This window comes from Oncorhynchus gorbuscha, linkage group LG09, assembly GCF_021184085.1.
Source record: "Oncorhynchus gorbuscha isolate QuinsamMale2020 ecotype Even-year linkage group LG09, OgorEven_v1.0, whole genome shotgun sequence".
NCBI lineage: Eukaryota > Metazoa > Chordata > Actinopteri > Salmoniformes > Salmonidae > Oncorhynchus > Oncorhynchus gorbuscha.
In genome coordinates this window covers 54,874,028-54,900,326 of record NC_060181.1, presented here as the reverse complement: position 1 = coordinate 54,900,326, position 26,299 = coordinate 54,874,028, and positions in this window count along the sequence as shown.

Here is a 26,299-nt window from a genome sequence, read left to right as displayed (position 1 = left end):
GAAAAGGGACAGAGAGAGAGAGTGAGAGACAGAGAGAAAGGGATGGAGAAAGCGAAGTATACAGTTGAAGTCGGAAGTTTACATGCATTAAAACTCGTTTTTCAACCTCTCCACAAATTTCTTCTTAACAAACTATAGTTTTGTCAAGTTGGCTGGGACATCTGCTTTGTGCATGGCACAAGTCATTTTTCCAACAAGTCTTTACAGACAGATTATTTCATTTATAATTCACTGTATCACAATTCCAGTGGGTCAGAGGTTTACATTCACTAAATTGACTGTGCCTTTAAACAGCTTGGAAAATTCCAGAAATTATGCCATGGATTTATAAGCTTCTGATTGGCTAATTGACAACATTTGAGTCAATTGGAGGTGTACCTGTGGGTGTATTTCAAGGCCTACCTTCAAACTCAGTGCCTCTTTGCTTGATATCATTGGAAAATCAAAAGAAATCAGCAAAGACCTAAGAAAAAATAAATTGTAGACCTCCACAAGTCTGGTTCATCCTTGGGAGCAATTTCCAAATGTCTGAAGGTACCACGTTCATCTGTACAAACAATAGTACGCAAGTATACCACCATGGGACCACGCAGCCGTCATATCACTCAGGATGGAGACGCATTCTGTTTCCTAGAGATGGACGTACTTTGGTGCGAAGAGTGCAAGTCAATCCCAGAACAACAGAAAAGGACCTTGTGAAGATGCTGGAGGAAACAGATACAAAAGTATCTATATCCACAGTAAAATGAGTCTTATATCGACATAACATGAATTGCCGCGCACCAAGGAAGAAGCCACTGCTCCAAAACCGCTATGAGAAAGCCAGACTACGGTTTGCAACTGCACATGGGGACAAACATCATACCTTTCGGTCTGATGAAACAAAAATAGAACTGTTTGGTCATAATGACCATCATTATGTTTGGAGGAAAAAGGGGGAGGCTTGCAAGCCCGATGAACACCATCCCAACCGTGAAGCATGGAGGTGGCAGCATCATGTCGTGGAGGTGATTTGCTGCAGGAGGGATTAGTGTATTTCACAAAATAGATGGCATCATGAGTCAGGACAATTATGTGGATATATTGAAGCAACATCAAGAGATCAGTCAGGAAGTTAAAGCTTGGTCAAAAATGGGTCTTCCAAATGGACAATGACCCAAGCATACTTCCAAAGTTGTGACAAAATGGCTTAAGGACAACAAAGTGAAATTATTGTAGTGGCCATCACAAAGCCCTGACCTCAATCCTATAGAAAATGTGTGGGCATAATTGAAAAAATGTGTGCAAGCAAGGAGGCCTACAAACCTGACTCAGTTACACTAGTTATGTCAGGAGGAATGGGCCAAAATTCACCCAACTTATTGTGCGAAGCTTGTGGAAGCCTTCCCGAAACGTTTGACCCAAGTTAAACAATTTAAAGGCAATGCAACCAAATACTAAATGAGTGTATGTAAACTTCTGACCCAATGGGAATGTGATGAAATAAATAAAAGCTGAAATAAATAATTATCTCCACTATTATTCTGACATTTCACATTCTTAAAATAAAGTGGTGATCCTAAGTGACCTAAGACAGGGAGTTTTTACTCTGATTAAATGTCAGGAATTGTGAAAAGGTGAGTTTAAATGTATTTGGCTAAGGTGCATGTAAACGTCCGACTTCAACTGTAAATGACCCCTCCAGTTTAGGAATGAGACCCAGTGAACCATGGAAAGGCTCATCACAACATATTTACAGCAGACAGCAGCTTTTGAATAGAAAATAGAAATATCAGTGTCTGAAACCAACAACACACACACACACACACACACTCACAAACATACTCAGATGCACACACTAAAATGCACGCACACACACACACACACACACACACACACTGTTTGAACCTCGCTAAGTATCTTATCGACAGATGGGTATCACTGTCACGGTTTTCATGTGGTGAAGGAGAGTCGGACCAAACTGCAGCACGTATATTGTGATCCATGTTTATTTACACAACGTAACACAAATCCAAAACACAAACTCTACAAAACAATAAACGTAGTGAAAACCGAAACAGCCTTAACTGGTGCAAACTAACACACAGACTAAGGACATCAAGACACTCAGGATAATCACCCACGACAAACTCAAAGAATATGGCTGCCTAAATATGGTTCCCAATCAGAGACAACGATAAGCACCTGTCTCTGATTGAGAACCACTCCAGACAGCCATAGAGTTTGCTAGATAACCCCACTAGCTACAATCCCAAATACATACACACCAAAACCCCAAGACAAAACACACCACAATACAAAAACTCCATGCCACACCCTGGCCTGACCCAATACATGAAGAAAAACACAAAATACTTAGACCAGGGTGTGACAATCACTACTCAATATAAAATAAATGTTTTGCTTTTCAGTCCGGTCCCATTTACTTAAAAAGTTTGCTTGGGCAATCAATACTTAAAAAATCTTAGCTAGCAGTCATCATCATCAAAAATCAAGTAGACAATTTACTGGCAAATCCTTTTGAATCCTTGCCATATGAAGAGAAATAATGAAGATAAATTATAGATAAAAAGTATTGGTGCTCATCGTTCATTGGACGTAAACATTACACAAGTTGGAAATCGCAAATTCAACCATGATTTGTTTGTAAGGAATCGTGACAGTGGCTAACAGCAAGCATTGCAACTGGGAAGTCAGATTGGGAAAATAAGTTCTGAACGGTCACCCAACTCGGATTTGAAAATATTTTTCATTGATGACAAAATTTGCCTGCGAAGAACCGCCGAGCACAACAAGGTGAGTCCAAAAATGTGTTATATGTTGCTGCATAAATTATGTAATATGCCAGGGAGATATGGTCAGCCATATCAGATATGTTTTTTTTAAGGCAGTAAACGAGGCTGAACAAATTGTTTCGCTGCCAGACAAGGCTCCGCTGATAGCCAGGTGTAGTTGTGTTAAGGATTCACTCCATTGTGCTGGAAAGATAGCTCTGCTGTTGGGACATCTTTATGTAGGCCCTAACAGTTTGTGGGCACTGCTTGTTGCCGTTATAGTGCAATTAATGTATTGTTTAGTGTTATGTGGTGCAAGAAGGTGGGGGAGTTTGCCCCACCAAGACGTACATGCTAAAATCGCTACTGGGCACGTGTCACATGTTAAAGTTAAATCCCTCTGCCTACTCTTCCCGCTGTTTCTTCAATTAGCCTGTCTCCACACGTCCTGTCCTTACTGCTTGAATACAGTGTCAAATTACCTGAAAATAAAATATGTATATAAAGAGTTCTACTTGCTAGTACAAACAAGTAAGTAAAGTACAACTGTTTAGAATGTGATGGTGACAATACACATTTGGACAGTACGTTTTTAAGGAACAAATTAAGCTTCTCTAAGAGTCTCATTTCACGTAGAAGGTGGTACATGCTGACAGTCAGCCACTCAATTGACACATCATCAAAAACAAAGTCAGCTTCTGAATGAGTGGACAGATCGTTAATCGTTAGTCGACAAAATCAGGGAAGGAGCTGCTTCCCAGAGAGATATCCAGGATTGTAACATACTCTGTTTCACAGAAACATGGCTAGCTTGGGATATGCTGTCGGAGTAGGTACAGCCAAAGGGATTTTCAGTGCATTACGCAGACAGGAATAAACATAAACATCTCCGGTAGAAGAAGGGCGCGGTGTATGTTTCATGATTAGCGACTCATCGTGTAATTGTAACAACATACATGATCTCAAGTCCTTTTGTTCACCTGACCTAGAATTCCTCAGAATCAAATGCCGACCATATTATCTCCCAAGAGAACTATCCTCAGTTATTGTCACAGCCCTGTATATCCCCCCCTCAAGCAAAGACAAAGACGGCCCTCAAGGAACTTCACTGGACTTTATGCAAACTGGAAACCATTTATCCTGAGGATTCATTTATTGTTGCTGGGGATTTTAACAAAGCTCATTTGAGAACAAGGCTACCTAAATGCTATCATTATATCGAACGCAGTACACGAGTGAGTAACACACGCAAGCATTGCTACTCTAACTTCGGCTTGAGTAGGAATGTACACAGCTGTGACAATAACTGACGAGAATTCTCTTAGTAGGTGAAATGGCTGGCATTTGATTGAAAGACATTCTAGGTCGGGTGAGCAGAAGGACTTGAGTTCCTGTATGTTGTTATGATTACACCATGAGTCGTTAATCATAAAGCATACACCCCCGCCCTTACTCCTCCCAGAGAGGTGTTCATCTCTGTCGGCGCGATGCATGGAGAAGCCAAGTGGCTGAACCGATTCCGACAACATATCCTGAGAGAGCCATGTTTCCGTGAAACAGAGAATGTTACAATCTCTGATGTCTCTCTGGAAGGCAACCCTTGCTCAAATTTCGTCTACCTTGTTATCAAGAGACTGGACATTGGCGAGTAGAAAACTCGGGAGAGGTGAGCGATGGGCACGTCTACGGAGCCTGACCAGAAGACCACTCTGTCTGCCCCTTCTGCAGCGCCGTTGTTTTGGGTTGCCTACTGGGATCAGATCCATTGTCTGGGCTAAAGCAAGTAAATCATGTTCTGATGCTGAATGGCTTATTTTTAAGCAGTTACGAAACAAGTGTTATTTTCTTCTCAGGAAGGCCAAGTCTGAATATTTTATGTCTGTTACCACTGATAACCTGAATGACCCTAGAAAGTTTTGGAAGGCTATTAAGTCTATGTCTGGTAACAATAATATTAATGAATTACCGTCATGTGTTTTGAAGGACTCTGTTGCTATATATGACAAAACTGAAATGCTGAATTGTTTCAATGAGCACTTTGTATCATCTGATAGGCTGTTTGATTTAGTGTCCTATGTCTTTGTACAACCCTGTGTGGATGAACCAGTGAGAGCTTGATAGAGGAAAATATAGTGTAGATGATCAGTTATGTATTCGTTAATGGTTAGAAACCATTTATTCTAATACCATTATGTTAAGATATGAAAAGTAAAGGTTATTGGTTAAGCTGTTACTGAAAATGTAAGCAGAACTAATTTGATTGTCTGTGCCTCTTGGGAAGGTCAAGGGGGAGAAAAAGCTTTTTCAGACAAGATAAGAATGTTTGGGTTTTGTTCCATTATTGAGAGAAATCTGTATCTTTTAGACAGGTTGTAATGTCTGGTTTATTAGGGGAGTAGAAAGCATCTCCGGACCTAAACAAAAAAACAACGGGGTTATCGTGGGAAACTGATGATGTCATTTTGAGTTTATAACCTGTGGAAATCTGTGTACGTGGTTAGTACTCTCTGGAATTAAAACGCTCTTTAACCTGGCTTTTAAGACTGGTCTCAATCTACTTCATGCATAATTAATGAACTTACAACTCATTAAATGAATTAGAAATGAGTGCTAATTGGTATTGGCAATTAAAACATTAAAGGAATTTAGAATTCCTCTATCAGAGCTGGTCAAACCTTTAGCTTTTTGCCATTCTCAGTGCAGGTGGTACATAAAGCCCTGAAATCCTTAGATCAGAGAAAGTCTGCAGGTCCTGATCTTTTGGATCCCTGCTTTTTAAATCTGACAGCTGATTTCATAGCTGAACCACTTACATATCTGTTCAATCTAACCCTGGAATATAATGAAATTCCAAAGATCTGGAATTCAGCATTTGTCCTACCACTTTTAAAAGGGGGATATCCAACTATTTTAAATAATTATAGGCCAATCTCAAAGCTGTCACCCCTGGTGAAAATATTTGAAACCCTTGTAAGTGAACAGCTAAAATAGTTTTTATTTACTAACTCTATTTTATCAATGTACCAATCAGGCTTCAGGAAGAAGCATAGCACAATTACAGCAGCCATGAAGGTTTTAAATTATATCACTGAAACCCTTGACAAAAAACAGCACTGTGTCTCACTTTTTATTGATCTCTCTAAGGCTTTTGATACAGTTGAACATGCTATACTAAGGCAGAGATTGACGAGTGTAGGTCTTTCGGAGCATGCAGTTGCATGGTTTGCTAACTATCTGTCTGATAGAACTCAGTGCACTCAATGTGATGAGCTTATGTTTGTTAAATTGTCTGTCTTTAATGGTGTGCCCCAAGGCTCTGTACTTGGTCCTCTCTTATTTACTATTTATATAAATGATTTAGACAAAATGTCCAAAATGCACAACTTCCTTTTTATGCTGATGACTGATAAGATTTGATTTGATGGCCAACTGACCGGGGGTCAGTTCTTGCTTTTAGATGCTTGCACTGTAGATGTCAACACTGATGTCTTCTCAGCACTTCAATATGGTACCAATAAAAATTACTTCTCCAAGCTGTCCAGTCCGTAAGTGAAATATGATGGATATGGTAGTAGATGCATTGTGCCGTGTTGGTGGAGTAGTGGTTGATGTAAGAGAAAGCATTTCTGGATAAAGAAGCATATAGTGTGTGTGTGTGTGTGTGTGTGTGTGTGTGTGTGTGTGTGTGTGTGTGTGTGTGTGTGTGTGTGTGTGTGTGTGTGTGTGTGTGTGTGTGTGTGTGTGTAGACTTGTGTGTAGTGTACTGAGTATATACTGTGTTTATACATTATGTCTGTATATGTGGATAGATTTGCATGTGCTCCGTATGGCTAGTGAGGGGTATCTATGCCAAGTTGACCACACCGGCAGGAGACAGGCTGGTCGGGCAGGAAGTAGGAGGGGGGGTTGTGTGGCACTCCTGCCGGGCGACACCACCCCACTGGGCACACAGCTGGTGTAGTTCAAATGGAGCCCCCCACTCCAACACACATTCAGACAGAGACAAACACACGCGTGATACACCATTCACCTCAACACTCCAGCAGCCTGCTAGACCACAGAACAGGAAGCCAAGCTGCCCCTCTCCTCTCCACCTCCCTCTCTCCCCTGCCTTCCTCCCTCCCAGCATCAACCAGTCTACTGTACAACCAACACATGGTGACCAACCTGTCTTGCAGGTGCAAACCAGACTAGACAACTCAACCATGATGGCCGCCTGACCAATCTTCACAGCTCAGGAAGTTTACCAGATCAGAAAGAACCGGACATATGTAACCAATATGGTGATAGCTCCACCCAGCCTCCCAATGGTTTTAGGGGAGATGCATATGGCTTACAAGTCATTCAGATCTCATCTGCAAACAGCAAAAGGAAAGGGGCTAGGAGTTGTTTTGGGACCAGACTTCACTTTTTGACCTTTCCATAGATGCATGCACACACACACACACACACACACACACACACACACACACACACACACACACACACACACACACACACACACACACACACACACACACACACACACACACACACACACACACACACACACACACACACACACACACACACACACACACACACACACACACACACACACACACACACAGGATCCATAGGCTCATAGGAAAAGAGAAAAGAAGGAGATGGAAGAGGATAGGAGGCAGAGAGGAGATAGGCAGGGGAGAGAGTGAGGGAGATGAGGAGAGTATAATCTCTTTTCAACAGTAAACCTTGGACAAGGACAATAAACCTTGCCTCGAGGCTTAGTTTTCCCGTCGACAGACTTGAGACTGTTAGAAAGCGAGAACTACACAGAGTTACCATGTCTCTCTTCCTCTCTGTTTCTGTTTTTCACTCACTCTTTCTATTTCTGTGTCGATTGCTTACTCTCTGTTCTTTTCAGAGGGTGGATTCTGTTTCTTCAGAGTAGGGGTGGCCATTTGACATTATTTTACTATTCAAATAGTATCATGACATATTTTTGGATGTCCAGATTGTAATTACATTTTTTTACCTTCTCCATTTTCTCGACCAATCAAAATCACGCAAATGCACATGGCAGAGATAAACAGTAGACATCTGCTTTTCTCTGGTGGGTTGGCTAACAGAAACAACCCTGGTGGGTTGGCTAAAGAGAAGTCAGATTTTTTGGCATGATAGATAGAACTGGTTCTGTTACAAAAAGTATTTTGCATTGATCTGGTCAGGTATATTGGAACCTCCGTTGCCATCTGAAGTGGGAAAAATAGCATACCAATGTCAGGACAGCCTGGAGGTCAATGCAACGTTATAAATACTACATTCAAAAGTGTGTTGTTTTATTAAATTAAGAATTTAAAATGTCATACTTGTTGGTAAAACAAATTTGGCAAGGATCATTTCACATAGACAAAGGTTTTTTGTTGTTTAAAAAATGAACTCTCGCTCAAGTAATTGAATTCTAATGTCCGTTCGGATATCCGGATGTTCGTTCGATTAACCGTGCTCATCCTTACTTCAAAGAAAGAGGCAACCACAGATGAGTGAACAAAAAGAAAACAGACAACCAGTGGTTACAAAGTGAGGCTAAATGACCTCCTTTTTTGCAGACGACAAACTATTTTTGCTCCTTGCAGGGCTCCAGACTGCAACCATTTAGTTGTATTTTGCGACCTTTTAAACTTGGCTGTGAGAAAAACATTTTTTTTTAAATGGGTTACATCAGCCCGAGATGAACATTCATTTCATGGTCACCTCAATCTAAAGTGTCAAAACGTTCTATTGTTTTTGGTGGCTAAAACCGTTGATTTGGCCAACAGTAAAGTACATTATCCTCATTATCCCTTTAATAAAAGTGTCCGCCTTGCCCCTGGGCCTGTTTCGCTGGGGCCTGCTGCTGTGGTGAGCAAGCCACTCTTTCCCCTCTCTAGATGTGCGCTCCAGGAGAGAGAGAAAAAAAGGCTTCTGATTGTGTAACATTTCAAAATCCAATTGCGGGAAATACATCGTTTTGGAAGCAACTACTGTTGAAGAGAGGATGTTCTCAGCTTTCTGTCATCTGTGATGGCACGGTTTTTATTTCCTTGTTGTTTTGTTGTAAGTTTCACTATTAAAGATGATGTGGAATTCTACGCACGCTGCACCTTGGTCCACTCATTTAAACAACCGTGACAGCCAAATACATTTCAACTCAGTTCTTCACAATTCCTGACATTTAATCCGATTAAAAATGCCCTGTTTTCGGTCACTTAGGATCACCACTTTATTTTAAGAATGTGAAATGTCAGAATAATAGTAGACAGTGATTTATTTCAGCTTTTATTTCTTTCATCACATTCCCAGTGAGTCAGAAGATTACAAAACACTCAATTAGTATTTGGTAGCATTGCATTTAAATTGAACTTGGGTCAAATGTTTCGGGTAGCCTTGAACAAGCTTCCCACAATAAGTTGGGTGCATTTTGGCCCATACCTCCTGACAGAGCTGGTGTAACTGAGTCAGGTTTGCAGGCCTCCTTGCTCGCACACGTTTCTTCAGTTCTGCCCACATATTTTCTATAGGATTGAGGTCAGGGATTTGTGATGGCCACTCCAATACCTTGACTTTGTTATCCTTAAGCCATTTTGCTTATGTTTGGGGTCATTGTCCATTTGGAAGACCCATTTGCAAACAGCTTTAACTTCTGACTGATGTCTTGAGTTGTTGCTTCAATATATCCACATAACTTTCATCCCTCATGATGCCATCTATTTTGTGAAGTGCACCAGTACCTTCCTTCCTGCACTTTTCGCACACAAGTACGTTCATCTCTAGGAGACAGAACGCGTCTCCTTCCTGAGAGGTATGACGGCTGCGTGGTCCGATGGTGTTTATACTATTATTTGTCCAGATGAACATGGTACCTTCAGGCATTTGGAAATTGTTCCCAAGGATGAACCAGACATGTGGAGGTCTACAATGTCCTTTTCTGGGGTCTTGGCTGATTTCTTTTGATTTTCCCATGATGTCAAGCAAAGAGGCACTGAGTTTGAAGGTAGGACTTTAAATACATTTACATTTACATTTAAGTCATTTAGCAGACGCTCTTATCCAGAACGACTTACAAATTGGTGCATTCACCTTATGACATCCAGTGGAACAGTCACTTTACAATAGTGCATCTAAATCTTAAAGGGGGGGGGTGAGAGGGATTACTTATCCTATCCTAGGTATTCCTTAAAGAGGTGGGGTTTCAGGTGTCTCCGGAAGGTGGTGATTGACTCCGCTGTCCTGGCGTCGTGAGGGAGTTTGTTCCACCATTGGGGGGCCAGAGCAGCGAACAGTTTTGACTGGGCTGAGCGGGAGCTGTACTTCCTCAGTGGTAGGGAGGCGAGCAGGCCAGAGGTGGATGAACGCAGTGCCCTTGTTTGGGTGTAGGGCCTGATCAGAGCCTGGAGGTACTGAGGTGCCGTTCCCCTCACAGCTCCGTAGGCAAGCACCATGGTCTTGTAGCGGATGCGAGCTTCAACTGGAAGCCAGTGGAGAGAACGGAGGAGCGGGGTGACGTGAGAGAACTTGGGAAGGTTGAACACCAGACGGGCTGCGGCGTTCTGGATAAGTTGAAGGGGTTTAATGGCACAGGCAGGGAGCCCAGCCAACAGCGAGTTGCAGTAGTCCAGACAGGAGATGACAAGTGCCTGGATTAGGACCTGCGGTGCTTCCTGTGTGAGGCAGAGTCGTACTCTGCGGATGTTGTAGAGCATGAACGCGTGGTGAGGAGACAGATTCTCGCCACGCCACCTGGTAGGAGCGACCTGTCAGGTAGGACGCAATCCAAGCGTGGGCCGCGCCGGAGATGCCCAACTCGGAGAGGGTGGAGAGGAGGATCTGATGGTTCACAGTATCGAAGGCAGCCGATAGATCTAGAAGGATGAGAGCAGAGGAGAGAGAGTTAGCTTTAGCAGTGCGGAGCGCCTCCGTGATACAGAGGAGAGCAGTCTCAGTTGAATGACTAGTCTTGAAACCTGACTGATTTGGATCAAGAAGGTCATTCAGAGAGAGATAGCGGGAGAGCTGGCCAAGGACGGCATGTTCAAGAGTTTTGGAGAGAAAAGAAAGAAGGGATACTGGTCTGTAATTGTTGACATCGGAGGGATCGAGTGTAGGTTTTTTCAGAAGGGGTGCAATTCTCGCTCTCTTGAAGACGGAAGGGACGTAGCCAGCGGTCAGGGATGAGTTGATGAGCGAGGTGAGGTAAGGGAGAAGGTCTCCGGAAATGGTCTGGAGAAGAGAGGAGGGGATAGGGTCAAGCGGGCAGGTTGTTGGGCGGCCGGCCGTCACAAGACGCGAGATTTCATCTGGAGAGAGAGGGGAGAAAGAGGTCAGAGCACAGGGTAGGGCAGTGTGATCAGAACCAGCGGTGTCGTTTGACTTAGCAAACGAGGATCGGATGTCGTCGACCTTCTTTTCAAAATGGTTGACGAAGTCATCTGCAGAGAGGGAGGAGGGGGGGTGAGGAGGATTCAGGAGGGAGGAGAAGGTGGCAGAGAGCTTCCTAGGGTTAGAGGCAGATGCTTGGAATTTAGAGTGGTAGAAAGTGGCTATAGCAGCAGAGACAGAGGAGGAAAATATAGAGAGGAGGGAGTGAAAGGATGCCAGGTCCGCAGGGAGGCGAGTTTTCCTCCATTTCCGCTCGGCTGCCCGGAGCCCTGTTCTTTGAGCTCGCAATGAGTCATCGAGCCACGGAGCAGGAGGGGAGGACCGAGCCGGCCTGGAGGATAGGGGACATAGAGAGTCAAAGGATGCAGAGAGGGAGGAGAGGAGGGTTGATGAGGCAGAGTCAGGAGATAGGTTGGAGAAGGTTTGAGCAGAGGGAAGAGATGATAGGATGGAAGAGGAGAGAGTAGCGGGGGAGAGAGAGCGAAGGTTGGGACGGCGCGATACCATCCGAGTAGGGGCAGTGTGGGAGGTGTTGGATGAGAGCGAGAGGGAAAAGGATACAAGGTAGTGGTCGGAGACTTGGAGGGGAGTTGCAGTGAGGTTAGTGGAAGAACAGCATCTAGTAAAGATGAGGTCGAGCGTATTGCCTGCCTTATGAGTAGGGGGGAAGGTGAGAGGGTGAGGTCAAAAGAGGAGAGGAGTGGAAAGAAGGAGGCAGAGAGGAATGAGTCAAAGGTAGACGTGGGGAGGTTAAAGTCGCCCAGAACTGTGAGAGGTGAGCCGTCCTCAGGAAAGGAGCTTATCAAGGCATCAAGCTCATTGATGAACTCTCCGAGGGAACCTGGAGGGCGATAAATGATAAGGATGTTAAGCTTGAAAGGGCTGGTAACTGTGACAGCATGGAATTCAAAGGAGGCGATAGACAGATGGGTAAGGGGAGAAAGAGAGAATGACCACTTGGGAGAGATGAGGATCCCGGTGCCACCACCCCGCTGACCAGAAGCTCTCGGGGTGTGCGAGAACACGTGGGCGGACGAAGAGAGAGCAGTAGGAGTAGCAGTGTTGTCTGTGGTGATCCATGTTTCCGTCAGTGCCAAGAAGTCGATGGACTGGAGGGAGGCATAGGCTGAGATGAACTCTGCCTTGTTGACCGCAGATCGGCAGTTCCAGAGGCTACCGGAGACCTGGAACACCACGTGGGTCGTGCGCGCTGGGACCACCAGATTAGGGTGGCCGCGGCCACGCGGTGTGGAGCGTTTGTATGGTCTGTGCAGAGAGGAGAGAACAGGGATAGAGAGACACATAGCTGACAGGCTACAGAAGAGGCTACGCTAATGCAAAGGAGATTGGAATGACAAGTGGACTACACGTCTCGAATGTTCAGAAAGTTAAGCTTACGTAGCAAGAATCTTATTGACTAAAATGATTAAAATGATAAGTACTGCTGAAGTAGGTACACCTCCAATTGACTCAAATTATATCAATTAGCCTATTAGAAGCTTCTAAAGCCATGACATCCTTTTATGGAATTTTCCGAGATGTTTAAAGGCACAGTCAACTTAGCGTATGTAAACTTCTGACCCACTGGAATTGTGATACAGTGAATTATAAGTGAAATAATCTGTCTGTAAACAATTGTTTAAAAAATGACTCGTGTCATGCACAACGTAGATGTCCTAACCGACTTGCCAAAACTATAGTTTGTAAACAAGAAATTTGTGGAGTGGTTGAAAATGAGTTCTAATGACTCCAACCTAACTGTATGTAAACTTCCACCTTCACCTCTAGAAATAGAATGAATAGAACAGGCTTGGAACCTCTAAACCTGGCAAATTGACTTGTAAACTCATGGGTACACTCGCAACTAGGTTGAAGAAATCCACGTTAAGACAATGTAGTAATTGCATGCGGAACGCTAGAAAATAGACATTCATTGGACCACAGTCGCAGCAAAAATGACTGGAAGCGAATGTTAGCAGTTCAGAAAGAAAGTGGTAAATAAACACAATCATAGTGAATATTAGCGAACTACTCAGCAAACACATAGCATACTGTAACTGTTTTACTGTCATTCTATTCAGTCATTTTTTATCCACTTTATTACTTGGTTTCCCGACCGCTGGTCATGTTTTCAATGCTAATCATGTAGAATCAGCAACGGCGCTGGTCCAATTAATGTGTTTTTTTTAACACTTCCGCATGGAATTATTACGTTGTCTTAACCCTTTGCGGCCGTCAACGGCCTTTCTTTAAATTACTATAGAGGCCACGAACGGCCTTGTTTTTCTCACTACAATAATATCTGTGTCAATATCGCAAAATTTACTTGCTAACAACCTGTTGTCGTATTTGCGTGGCTGTTGTCATCAACCAGAGACCGGAAATAGGGTATACGGTCATTTGACTTTTCAACGTTTTTTTTCTCTCAAAATGACAGCGCCAAAGCGGACACGACATTTCACTGTCAAAGAGGCTGTATCTCTATTCTGGTTGGTGATACGGATTCGGACACATCCTTGCACTTTGAAAAGTGGTGATTTTCAAGGTGAGTGAAATAAGTAAACAGCAGATATGTTTTGTGCTGTCAATGTTTGATGCTGTGAAATTTAGGGAATAGCTCTCAGATTAGCAATTCCTGTCGTGTCATGATAACTTGTTTGGTACAGGCGAGCACATCAGAGGTGGAGCTTCAATGATTGCTCGCAGTCTCATGGATATAGCTGACTATCTACAGTTAAACACTGCAACTAACTAGTTGGTTGTTTTGTATTGTTTCTACCGATGTAATTCATAAGGAAACGGCCAAGCTGCTTGCTATAGCTAACTAGCGACCTAAGTAGTCTGTCAGGCAAGAAAAGTTGTGTGTAGCGGCAGAAGCTTTTTTTCCCCTTAAACGAGTCCAATGAGCGCGACGTGAGGGACATGCTGCTTTCCCGGGAACAGGCCCAAATCTCCGTCATTTGCGTGAAGAGAAGACAGAGAAAAGCGGACAGAGGTCGGCTGCCTTCTGAGAATTCGTAGGCGATCGAATAAACCCCCACTGCCTTCCTTTCTACTAGCTAACATGCAATCATTAGAAAATAAAATTGTCGACCTATGAGGAAGATTAAACTACCGGAAGCTTATAAGAAATCCCGCTATGCCATCCGACGTACCATCAAACAGGCAAAGCATCAATACAGGACTAAGATCGAATCATACTACACTGGCTCCAAAGCTCATAGGATGTGGCAGGGCTTGTAAACCATTACAGACTACAAAGGGAAGCACAGCCGAGAGCTTCCCATTGGCACAAGTCTACCAGACTAGTTAAACTATTTCTAGGCTCGCTTCGAGGCAAATAACACTGAAACATGCATGAGAGCACCAGCTGTTCCGGACAACTGTGTGAATACACTCTCCGCAGCCGTTGTGAGTGAGACCTTTAAACAGGTCAACATTCACAAGGCCAGACAGATTACAAGGACGTGTACTGCGAGCATGCGCTGACCAACTGGCAAGTGTCTTCACTGACATTTTCAACCTCTCCCTGCCGAGTCTGTAATACCAACATGTTTTAAGCAGACCACCATAGTCCCTGTGCCCAAGAACACTAAGGTAACCTGCCTGAATGACTACCGACCCGGAGTACTCACTCACGTCTGTAGCCATGAAGTGCTTTGAAAGGCATGGCTCACATCAACACCATTATCTCAGAAACTCTAGAACCAGTCCAATTTGCATACCGCCCTAACAGATCCATAGATGATGCAATCTCTATTGCACTCCACGCTGCCCTTTCCAACCTGCACAAAAGAGAATGCTATTCATTGACTACAGCTCAGCGTTAAACACCATAGTCCCCTCAAAGCTCATCAATAAGCTAAGCACCCTGGGACTAAACACATCCCTCTGCAACTGGATCCTGGACTTCCTGACGGGCCGCCTCCAGGTAGTAAGGATAGGTAACAACACATCCGCCACGCTGATCCTAAACACAGGGGCCCCTCAGGGGTGCGTGTTCAGTCCATTCCTGTACTCCCTGTCCACTCATGACGCCAACACCATCATTAGGTATGCCGATGACACAACAGTGGTCACTGACAATGACGAGACAGCCTATAGGGAGGAGGTCAGAGACCTGGCCGTGTGGTGCCAGGACAACAACCTCTCCCTTAACGTGATCAAGACAAAGGAGAAGATTGTGGACTACAGGAAAAGGAGGACCAAGCACGCCCCCATTCTCATTGACGGGGGCTGTAGTGGAGCAGGTTGAGAGCTTCAAGTTCCTTGGTGTCCACATCACCAACAAACTAACATGATCCAAGTACACAAAGACAGTCGTGAAGAGGGCACGACAAAACCTTTTACCGCTCAGGAAACTGAAAATATTTGGCATGGGTCCTCAGATCCTCAAACGGTTCTACAGCTGCACCATCGAGAAAATCCTGACTGGTTGCCTGGTATGGCAACACCCTAGTCATAGACTGTTCTCTCTGCTACGGCACGGCAAGCGGTCCCGGAGCGCCAAGTCTAGGTCCAAGAGGCTTCTAAACAGCTTCAACCCCCAAGCCATACATTTAATCAAATGGCTACCCAGACTATTTGCATTTCCCACCCCCAACCCCCTATTTTATGCCACTGCTACTCTCTGTAAATATCTATGCATAGTCACTTTAATAACTCTACCTACATGTACATATTAACTCAACTAACCGGTGCCCCCGCACATTGACTCTGTACCGGCACCCATTGTATATAATCTCACTATTGTTATTTTACTAGTGCTCTTTAATGACTTTTTCCTTTTATTTATTATTCATATTTTTTTTAACTGCATTGTTGGTTAGGGGCTTGTAAGTAAGCATTTCACTGTAAGGTCTACTACACCTGTTGTATTCAGCGCATGTGACAAATAATATTTCATTTGAGAGAGATTATGCTATTTGTTGCTCCTCTCCGCTACTCTGTTCCTCTAGGTCAGTGAAAGAAGATATGTGAAGGGTCAGTGCTCAGGAGCAAAAGGCAGGGAGGAAGAGGAGTTGGAGATGATTGGAGGGATAGAGATGTGGAGCAAGGAAAGTGGTGTCACGCCCTGGCCATAGAGAGGCTTTTATTCTCTATTTTGGTTAGGCCAGGGTGTGACTAGGGTGGGCATTCTATGTTAATTTTCTATGTTTTGTATTTCTTTGTTGTTTGGCCGGTGTGGTTCTCAATCAGCGGCACCTGTCTATCGTTGTCTCTGACTGAGAACCATACTTAGGTAGCTTTTTCCCACATGGGTTTTGTGGGTAGTTGTTTTCTGTTTTTGTGTCTGCACCAGACAGAACTGTTTCGGTTTCGTTCATTCTCTTTGTTGTTTTGTTATTCAGTGTTCAGTTCAAATAAAAAAGATGAACATGTACCACGCTGCACCTTGGTCCTCAGCTTCTTCCACCAACAGCTGTTACAGATGGAGTGGAGCAAGAGGAGAGTGGAGGGAGAGAGGAAGAGGAGAGAAGGAGAAAAGAGGACAGAGAGAGAGGAAGAGGAGAGTGAAAAAGAGGGAGAAGAGAGTAGAGGGAGAACATGGAGAGGAGGAAGAAGAGGGAGAGGAAGAAGCAGAGAGAGGAGGAAGCAGAGGAAGAGCACACCCAAGAGGGGAACCTACGTTTCCATGGTGTGTGTCTGCCCCAAGTCCACGACACCTTCTTTGGGTGCTCTACATGTTCTGTGCCACATTGCAAGATGGGGCCGTGTTTCCAGAAGTTCCAAGACATGTTGAAGGCTAAATGCAAACACTAAAGTGTCTTTGTCACGCCCTGGTCGAAGTATTTTGTGTTTATCTTCATTTATTTGGTCAGGCCAGGGTGTGACATGGGTTTTTGTATGTGGTGTGTATGTAGTGGGATTGTAGCTTAGTGGAGTGTTCTAGGTAAGTCTATGGCTGTCTGAAGTGGTTCTCAATCAGAGGCAGGTGTTTATCGTTGTCTCTGATTGGGAACCATATTTAGGCAGCCATATTCTTTGGTTCAAATCAAATCAAATCAAATTTTATTTGTCACATACACATGGTTAGCAGATGTTAATGCGAGTGTAGTGAAATGCTTGTGCTTCTAGTTCCGACAATGCAGTGATAACCAACAAGTAATCTAACTAACAATTCCAAAACTACTGTCTTATACACAGTGTAAGGGGATAAGGAACATGTACATAAGGATATATGAATGAGTGATGGTACAGAGCAGCATACAGTAGATGGTATCGAGTACAGTATATACATATGAGATGAGTGTGTAGACAAAGTAAACAAAGTGGCATAGTTAAAGTGGCTAGTGATACATGTGTTACATAAGGATGCAGTCGATGTTGTAGAGTACAGTATATACATATGCATATGAGATGAATAATGTAGGGTAAGTAACATTATATAAGGTAGCATTGTTTAAAGTGGCTAGTGATATATTTACATCATTTCCATCAATTCCCATTATTAAAATGGCTGGAGTTGGGTCAGTGTCAATGACAGTGTGTTGGCAGCAGCCACTCAATGTTAGTGGTGGCTATTTAACAGTCTGATGGCCTTGAGATAGAAGCTGTTTTTCAGTCTCTCGGTCCCAGCTTTGATGCACCTGTACTGACCTCGCCTTCTGGATGATAGCGGGGTGAACAGGCAGTGGTTCGGTGGTTGATGTCCTTGATGATCTTTATGGCCTTCCTGTAACAACGGGTGGTGTAGGTGTCCTGGAGGGCAGGTAGTTTGCCCCGGTGATGCGTTGTGCAGTCCTCACTACCCTCTGGAGAGCCTTACGGTTGAGGGCGGAGCAGTTGCCGTACCAGGCGGTGATACAGCCCGCCAGGATGCTCTCGATTGTGCATCTGTAGAAGTTTGTGAGTGCTTTTGGTGACAAGCCAAATTTTTTCAGCCTCCTGAGGTTGAATAGGCGCTGCTGCGCCTTCTTCACGACGCTGTCAGTGTGAGTGGACCAATTCAGTTTGTCTGTGATGTGTATGCCGAGGAACTTAAAACTAGCTACCCTCTCCACTACTGTTCCATCGATGTGGATAGGGGGGTGTTCCCTCTGCTGTTTCCTGAAGTCCACAATCATCTCCTTAGTTTTGTTGACGTTGAGTGTGAGGTTATTTTCCTGACACCACACTCCAAGGGCCCTCACCTCCTCCCTGTAGGCCGTCTCGTCGTTGTTGGTAATCAAGCCTACCACTGTTGTGTCGTCCGCAAACTTGATGATTGAGTTGGAGGCGTGCGTGGTTGTGTTGTGGGTGATTGTCCTTAGTGTCCTTGTTCTGTGTTAGTTTACACAAAGTATAGGCTGTTTCGGTTTTCATCACATTTATTGTTTTGTAGTGTTTGTGTTTATTCGTGTCTACGTTGTTTATTAAACATGGATCGCAATCTACACGCTGCAGTTTGGTCCGATTCTCCTTCACCACATGAAAACCGTTACAGTCTTACAAAAATCGTTGTCTCTGAAGAGTTGTGTTTTGTATCTTCTCTCTTTCTAATACTTGTTGCATTCACTGAAATGTTGTCAAAGTAGGCTACTATTTCAATATTTTGTGTCAGGCCTAGTCTGTACTAAATCTTATTGAGAGAGGTTTTTTAAATGGTCTCCCAATAGTTGATGCATTTTGACATTGTTAAGGATGTAAGAATCGTTGTCAAATCAAATAGCCTACTTTGTGTGGTTTTTTATAAATAGTTTCTAAATGTTGTCATCTGGTCACACTTTGGATACATTTTTGAAAAATACATTTATGTAAATAATATTTATAAATATAATTTTGAGTGACTAATTTAGTCAAATTTACTATCATTTAGATAATGTCACGCCCTGACATTAGAGATCCTTTTTTCTCTGTTTGTTAGGTCAGGGTGTGACTCGGGTGGGAAGTCTATGCTTTCTATTTCTTTGTTTTGGCCGGATATGATTCTCAATCAGGGACAGCTGTCTATCGTTGATTGGGAATCATACTTAGGCAGTCCTTTTCCCCTCTTTCACTTGTGGGATCTTATTTTTGCATTGGTTGTTATTTTGCCCTGCAGAACATCACATTCGTATTTTGCTTTGTTGTTGTCGGTGTTCATTATAAAATAAATATAATGAAAGCTGCGCTTTGGTTCACTTCATCCTTTGACGGTCGTAACAGATACCTTAGGTTTTTTGTTGTTGAGTGTTTGATAGTGAGTGTCTTTACACAATGGAAGACAAAATTATTGTTATTCCTATTGACAAGAACGTGGTGTCATATTAAAGAAGAGGTTGTGCTCTCTAAAACTAAGTTCACTTTTAATTGTCACTTGTTATTTGTTTTGGCCATTTGATTGAAATGTGTGAGAAAATTTGCTTTATTTTGAAAATTCACAGTAATCTACATTAGCATTCTAGAATTCTATTTAAGTGATAATGCCCAAGAACCTGGTGTTTGGAGGATATATTGGCACGGGTGTTGTTAGGCCCAAGACTTTGTCTCAGGCCAGAAAACCGTGCCGATATAGTCTCCAAACACTAGCTTCTCGGGCATTATCACTTAAATAGAATTCTAGAATGCTAGTGTAGATTATTTAGAAATACCATGTCTTCCACAACCCTGTATGCTATGGTGAATCATGTCTGTAGGCTGGTACACGTCGGTGAGACAAACAGGGAGTGTGATCCACTTCCTCTGTCCCCCGAGTGAACACGCCGTTCAGCTCGTTGACACACACACCAACCACCCTCTCAGATCCGCGTTAGATGACACGCTCTCACACACAAAAGCTGAATACTACACGTTCACATTCTTATGAATGTGACTCATCTTAGATGACAAGGCATGGATAATCAAAACAGAAATGCACTCTGATTATAAAGGTTCTGTTCAGTGTGTGTGTGTGTGTGTGTGTGTGATTTATTTTTTATTTCACCTTTATGTAACCAGGTAGGCTAGTTGAGAACAAGTTCTCATTTGCAACTGCGACCTGGCCAAGATAAAGCATAGAAGTGTGAACAGACAACAACACAGAGTTACACATGGAGTTAGCAATTAACAAGTCAATAACACAGTAGAAAAAGAGAGTCTATATACAATGTGTGCAAAAGGCATGAGGAGGTAGGCAAATAATTACAATTTTGCAGATTAACACTGGAGTGATAAATGATCAGATGGTCATGTACAGGTAGAGATATTGGTGTGCAGAAAAGTAAATAAATATAAACAGTATGGGGAAGAGGTAGGTCAAATTGGGTGGGCTATTTACCGATAGACTATGTACAGCTGCAGCGATCGGTTAGCTGCTCAGATAGCAGATGTTTGAAGTTGGTGCGGGAGATAAAAGTCTCCAACTTCATCGATTTTTGAAATTCGTCACAGGCAGCAGAGAACTGGAACGAAAGGCGGCCAAAGAGGTGTTGGCTTTAGGGATGATCAGTGAGATACACCTGCTGGAGCGCGTGCTACGGGTGGGTGTTGCTATCGTGACCAGTGAACTGAGATACGGCGGAGCTTTACCTAGCATGGATTTGTAGATGACCTGGAGCCAGTGGGTCTGGCGATGAATATGTAGCGAGGGCCAGCCGACTAGAGCATACAGGTCGCAGTGGTGGGTGGTATAAGGTGCTTTATAACAAAACGGATGGCACTGTGATAAACTGAATCCAGTTTGCTGAGTAGAGTATTGGAAGCTATTTTGTAGATGACAACGCCGAAGTCGAGGATCGGTAGGATAGTCAGTTTTACTAGGGTAAGTTTGGCGGCGTGAGTGAAGGAGGCTTTGTTGCGGAATAGAAAGCCGACTCTAGATTTGATTTTAGATTGGAGATGTTTGATACGAGTCTGGAAGGAGAGTTTACAGTCTAGCCAGACACCTAGGTACTTATAGATGTCCACATATTCTAGGTCGGAACCATCCAGGGTGGTGATGCTAGTCGGGCGTGCGGGTGCAGGCAGCGATAGGGCTGAAAAGCATGCATTTGGTTTTAATAGCGGAGCAGTTGGAGGCCACGGAAGGAGTGTTGTATGGCATTGAAGCTCGTTTGGAGGTTAGATAGCACAGTGTCCATGGACGGGCCGGAAGTATACAGAATGGTGTCGTCTGCGTAGAGGTGGATCAGGGAATCGCCCGCAGCAAGAGCAACATCATTGATATATACAGAGAAAAGAGTCAACCTGAGAATTGAACGCTGTGGCACCCCCATAGAGATTGCCAGAGGACCGGACAGCATTCTCTCCGATATGACACACTGAACTCTGTCTGCAAAGTAGATGGTGAACCAGGCAAGGCAGTCATCAGAAAAACCGAGGCTACTGAGTCTGCCGATAAGAATATGGTGATTGACAGAGTCGAAAGCCTTGGCAAGGTCGATAAAGACGGCTGCACAGTACTGTCTTTTATCGATGGCGGGTATGATATAGTACCTTGAGCGTGGCTGAGGTGCACCCGTGACCGGCTCGGAAACCAGATTGCACAGCAGAGAAGGTACGGTGGGATTCGAGATGGTCAGTGACCTGTTTGTTGACTTGACTCTCTAATCTACAGGAATTTCTCAGGAAAGAATTCACTATCTGGGGGCGGCAGGTAGCCTAGTGGTTAGAGCAGGTAGCCTGGTGGTTAGAGCAGGTAGCCTAGTGTTTTTTAATTTATTTATTTATTTTATTTCACCTTTATTTAACCAGGTAGGCTAGTTGAGAACAAGTTCTCATTTACAACTGCGACCTGGCCAAGATAAAGCATAGCAGTGTGAACAGACAACACAGAGTTACACATGGAGTAAACAATTAACAAGTCAATAACACAGTAGAAAATAAAGAAAAAAATATACATTATACATTGTGTGCAAAAGGCATGAGGTAGGCGAATAATTACAATTTTGCAGGTTAACACTGGAGTGATAAATGATCAGATGGTCATGTACAGGTAGAGATACTGGTGTGCAAAAGAGCAGAAAAGTAAATAAATACAAACAATATGGGGATGAGGTAGGTAAAATTGGGTGGGCTATTTACCGATAGACTATGTACAGCTGCAGCGATCGGTTAGCTGCTCAGATAGCAGATGTTTGAAGTTGGTGAGGGAGATAAAAGTCTCCAACTTCAGCGATTTTTGCAATTCGTTCCAGTCACAGGCAGCAAGGAATTGGGCCAGTAACCGAAAGGCTGCTGGATTGAATCCCCAAGCTGACAAGGTAAAAGTCTGTTGTTCTGCCCCTGAACAAGGCAGTTAACCCACGGTAGGCCGTCATTGTAAATAAGAATTTGTTCTTAACTGATATGCCGAGTTACAGGTTACATTTTTTATATTTTTTATCTGGTATCCAAGCAGTGTTCTGCTTAACAGACATACCCTACTTGGCACGAGTTATCCAGACAATTAACCGTGGGTCCGTGCTTTGCAGGCACACACATACCAAATACACACATCCACCTACAGTTACTAAATCACCAATACCCACATACAGCACACAGAAACGTACAAACAAATTACATTCTCACATGTGAAAGGGGATACTTGGTCAGTTGCACAATTGAATACATTCAACCGAAATGTGTCACATTTAACCCAACCCCTCCGAACCAGAGATATGCGGAGGGGGCTACCTTAATCGACGTCCACATCATCGGCGCCCGGGGGAGCAGTTGTTGTTGGGGGCTAAGTGGGCAGAACGTAAGATTCAAACCAGTGGTTACTGGCCCATCACTCTTAACTGCAAGGCTACCTGCTGCGCACAGGCACCGCTCTCACGGATACGACAACAAGCCCGTTGCGGGAAATTCTGAGCTCTTAGATGGTCCTGGTTTAGGCTGTTACTGGAATGATTAAACCCATGTTTTGTCCAATATCGGCAAAGTCTTGGTAAAGGGGAGGGGGGAGAAGAGAGAGAGCTGGTAAAGCAGCTGGCTGCTGGCTGCGTCGCTGCAACCCTGGTTATGCCTTCAAGTTCAGCAGCGGTTACCCCTTTGTAAAAATACTAATGTGGAATGTTGTGCCATGCCACGCTGGAACAATGCTACTAACAGCTCAAATAGGTTACTGGCATTAGCCAGACTGTGGCTTTCTGTCCACCCCCACTGGAGCGGACCAAGTGGGGGGAGGAACTCTGCAACCCACAGCCCCAGGTCCTTGTGGAAGGAGAGAGAGAGACTCATGCCCCCAGATCCTCCAAGAATAGGTTCTCATGCTGTGCCGTGGTGCCCAGCCAGGCGGCAGAACACAAACAACTGTCCGACAAGCCTCTCAGGTTAAACACACCTTAGCTCGGCACTCCGACACCACAGGGCTGACTGGCTGTTCGTCCCTTTTTACCCCTCCATCAGTCATACCCCATTGCTACAATACAAGCTCAAGCAATATGGTGGGTTATGTTGAGTATGGATGAGATGCACATGCAGTTCCTATATTATCAGTAAAGAGACAGGACATGAAAAACAAACAGTGTTCATGGAAACAATACACTTAGCTTCACTAGTGTTCTATGGAGTCTCTGCACAATAGACAAGAGGAAGATTGTTGAAAACCCAGTGTTGAGTCTCTCCCTCTTACCCCGTCCCTCTCCCTCCCTCTTTCACCCCTGGGGAAATATCAGGACTGGCTCTCTAATGAAAAGCATACACGGGAGAAGTTTAAAACCATTCCTAGCCCCGACAAAAGCCTCAGAAAATCTGTGTTCCACTCACTCTCCATTTAGAGCACAATTCCCCCTTCCTCCCCCACAAACAACCAACCCCCCCAACCATTACCACGCAAAACCAACGCACGTGGTGGAATGGAAGCGAAGACCCTGACGTTGACTTATTGCGAGATGGCTTTTTCTGCATTGGCGTACCATGCTTGCAAAAGTTGCATTCAGATTGGACTACAGTATGTATTGCTAACAGAAGTGTATAAAAGATTTAGATTACATTACATTTAAGTCATTTAGCAGACACTCTTATCCAGAGCGACTTACAAATTGGTGCATTCACCTTATGACATCCAGTGGAACAGTCACTTTACAATAGTGCATCTAAATCTTAAAGGGGGGGGGGTGAGAGGGATTACTTATCCTATCTTAGGTATTCCTTAAAGAGGTGGGGTTTCAGGTGTCTCCGGAAGGTGGTGATTGACTCCGCTGTCCTGGCGTCATGAGGGAGTTTGTTCCACCATTGGGGGGGCCAGAGCAGCGAACAGTTTTGACTGGGCTGAGCGGGAGCTGTACTTCCTCAGTGGTAGGGAGGCGAGCAGGCCAGAGGTGGATGAACGCAGTGCCCTTGTTTGGGTGTAGGGCCTGATCAGAGCCTGGAGGTACTGAGGTGCCGTTCCCCTCACAGCTCCGTAGGCAAGCACCATGGTCTTGTAGCGGATGCGAGCTTCAACTGGAAGCCAGTGGAGAGAGTGGAGGAGCGGGTTGACGTGAGAGAACTTGGGAAGGTTGAACACCAGACGGGCTGCGGCGTTCTGGATGAGTTGTAGGGGTTTAATGGCACAGGCAGGGAGCCCAGCCAGCAGCGAGTTGCAGTAATCCAGACGGGAGATGACAAGTGCCTGGATTAGGACCTGCGCCGCTTCCTGTGTGAGGCAGGGTCGTACTCTGCGGATGTTGTAGAGCATGAACCTACAGGAACGGGCCACCGCCTTGATGTTAGTTGAGAACGACAGGATGTTGTACAGGATCACGCCAAGGTTCTTAGCGCTCTGGGAGGAGGACACAATGGAGTTGTCAACCGTGATGGCGAGATCATGGAATGGGCAGTCCTTCCCCGGGAGGAAGAGCAGCTCGGTCTTGCAGAGGTTCAGCTTGAGGTGGTGATCCGTCATCCACACTGATATGTCTGCCAGACATGCAGAGATGCGATTCGCCACCTGGTCATCAGAAGGGGGAAAGGAGAAGATTAATTGTGTGTCGTCTGCATAGCAATGATAGGAGAGACCATGTGAGGTTATGACAGAGCCAAGTGACTTGGTGTATAGCGAGAATAGGAGAGGGCCTAGAACAGAGCCCTGGGGGATACCAGTGGTGAGAGCGCGTGGTGAGGAGACAGATTCTCGCCACGCCACCTGGTAGGAGCGACCTGTCAGGTAGGACGCAATCCAAGCGTGGGCCGCGCCGGAGATGCCCAACTCGGAGAGGGTGGAGAGGAGGATCTGATGGTTCACAGTAACGAAGGCAGCCGATAGATCTAGAAGGATGAGACCAGAGGAGAGAGAGTTAGCTTTAGCAGTGCGGAGCGCCTCCGTGATACAGAGGAGAGCAGTCTCAGTTGAATGACTAGTCTTGAAACCTGACTGATTTGGATCAAGAAGGTCATTCAGAGAGAGATAGCGGGAGAGCTGGCCAAGGACGGCACGTTCAAGAGTTCTGGAGAGAAAAGAAAGAAGGGATACTGGTCTGTAGTTGTTGACATCGGAGGGATCGAGTGTAGGTTTTTTCAGAAGGGGTGCAGCTCTCGCTCTCTTGAAGACGGAAGGGACGTAGCCAGCGGTCAGGGATGAGTTGATGAGCGAGGTGAGGTAAGGGAGAAGGTCTCTGGAAATGGTCTGGAGAAGAGAGGAGGGGATAGGGTCAAGCGGGCAGGTTGTTGGGCGGCCGGCCGTCACAAGACGCGAGATTTCATCTGGAGAGAGAGGGGAGAAAGAGGTCAGAGCACAGGGTAGGGCAGTGTGAGCAGAACCAGCGGTGTCGTTTGACTTAGCAAACGAGGATCGGATGTCGTCGACCTTCTTTTCAAAATGGTTGACGAAGTCATCTGCAGAGAGGGAGGAGGGTGGGGGGGGAGGAGGATTCAGGAGGGAGGAGAAGGTGGCAGAGAGCTTCCTAGGGTTAGAGGCAGATGCTTGGAATTTAGAGTGGTAGAAAGTGGCTTTAGCAGCAGAGACAGAGGAGGAAAATGTAGAGAGGAGGGAGTGAAAGGATGCCAGGTCCGCAGGGAGGCGAGTTTTCCTCCATTTCCGCTCGGCTGCCCGGAGCCCTGTTCTGTGAGCTCGCAATGAGTCATCGAGCCACGGAGCGGGAGGGGAGGACCGAGCCGGCCTGGAGGATAGGGGACATAGAGAGTCAAAGGATGCAGAGAGGGAGGTGAGGAGGGTTGAGGAGGCAGAATCAGGAGATAGGTTGGAGAAGGTTTGAGCAGAGGGAAGAGATGATAGGATGAGTAGCGGGGGAGAGAGAGCGAAGGTTGGGACGGCGCGATAC